Below are 1,361 nucleotides of genomic sequence, written 5' to 3'. Positions count from 1 at the left end.
GGGGTGTGCTGCGTCAGGGTTGAGGGTCGTCCTATGTAGAGTTTAGATGATGGGTTTGTCCAGGGCAGTTTGGATAGGGATGCTCCTGCCCCAGGCAAGGGGGTTGGAGTAGATGTGACTTCCGGCGCTCCCTGCCACCCCGCTTCTCGATGGCTCTTTGAACCAGGCTCCAATTCCCTCTTCGGGGACGGCAGCTCAGAGTCATTTGATGGTTTTATTGTGGGTCCTGCATCACGGCTGCCAGGAACGGCACGGCTGTCTCTGCCCAAGGTCAAGTGCAAGGGGAGACGCTTCCCTCCCCATTAGTCGTTGCAGGGGATCTATCCAGCTTCGATTTGAGGCACTCTGCCTGGGTGGCGTGGAGGAGCTGTACCAGCATCCGTCCTTGGAGAAGCAGGGGGTTGATTTGTAAACCTGCAGGAGGGCCGACCTGGAGCCGGCGCTGAATTCCTGTTTCAAACACCCCTCAAGACAAGCACGTGGACATGGCGCCAGCTTGCGAGCAGGGAAATGGCAGAAGAGAAGGCGGCTGTCGCGTGAGCCAAGTTGCCACTGTTGAGACGGCAAAGATGCCGGCTCAATCTGTTGTGCAAAGCTGAGGGTGTGCATCTGTGCACGAACTGCAAGAGAAAAGGCAACACCCCCTCCCAGCAAACATCAATACCATTCCCAGTCTGCACGGGCACCTCCCAGCAAACCAAAGGGGCCAGGGCCTCATCCGGTCCATCAGCCGGTGGCTAGCCAGGCCCAGGCGACGGCGGGGCAGAATGGGAAGTCCCTTTTCCGAATCCTCCCTGCGAATGACTCCCATCTGCATGGTCAAGCCAGCCAAAGTGCTTCTGCCCACGGCAGCACTGCGATCACGCGCTCCGTTTTCTAAACCCAAAATAGCAGGAGCCAGACCTGGGACGTCGCATGCGGCTGCGCCGGGGAAAAGGACGCAGTCCAAATGCCACCCTCCGGTACAGCCGGTGGCTCTGGCAAGGTGCCGAAGCCACAACACGGGCAGCTTTCTCCTCGCCACACTGGCCTCTCTGCTAGGAGCGTGCTCCTCTCCCCGCCTCGAGCCTGCAAAAACCACTGGGCCCGGCAGCCTGGCATCTCTTCCCCAGAATGAGACCTCCTCTCTCTCACTTTGCATCCTCGGCAAGGCAGCTAGCGGCAGGCGGGGGTGAGAAACAGCCTCATCCCTTGCCCTAGGCTCCGCGTTGCGTCGCTCAACCTGAGCTATAATCAGAGCAGGCCGCGTGGACTCAGCCGGCGCAAATCCATGCAGCTGCAGTGATTTCCAGGGAGCTGGGTCAATTTCTGCTCGCTCGCCGAACACCCCCCATGTACTCCCTGGTCCTCCTTGTCGGGCA

At 59.8% G+C, this 1,361-nt stretch overlaps 1 protein-coding gene across 1 annotated transcript in view; it reads right to left on the bottom strand.

Moving 5' to 3' along the window:
- Window positions 1-1,361, bottom strand: part of LPP (LIM domain containing preferred translocation partner in lipoma) — a 370,753-nt gene that overhangs the window by 127,365 nt on the left and 242,027 nt on the right. The gene's annotated exons all lie outside the window — the stretch shown is intronic.

The sequence above is a fragment of the Gavialis gangeticus genome, unplaced genomic scaffold (assembly GCF_001723915.1).
Source record: "Gavialis gangeticus isolate Ggan-Ray unplaced genomic scaffold, GavGan_comp1, whole genome shotgun sequence".
Taxonomy (NCBI): domain Eukaryota; kingdom Metazoa; phylum Chordata; order Crocodylia; family Gavialidae; genus Gavialis; species Gavialis gangeticus.
This window is presented reverse-complemented; position numbering and strand designations above follow the sequence as displayed.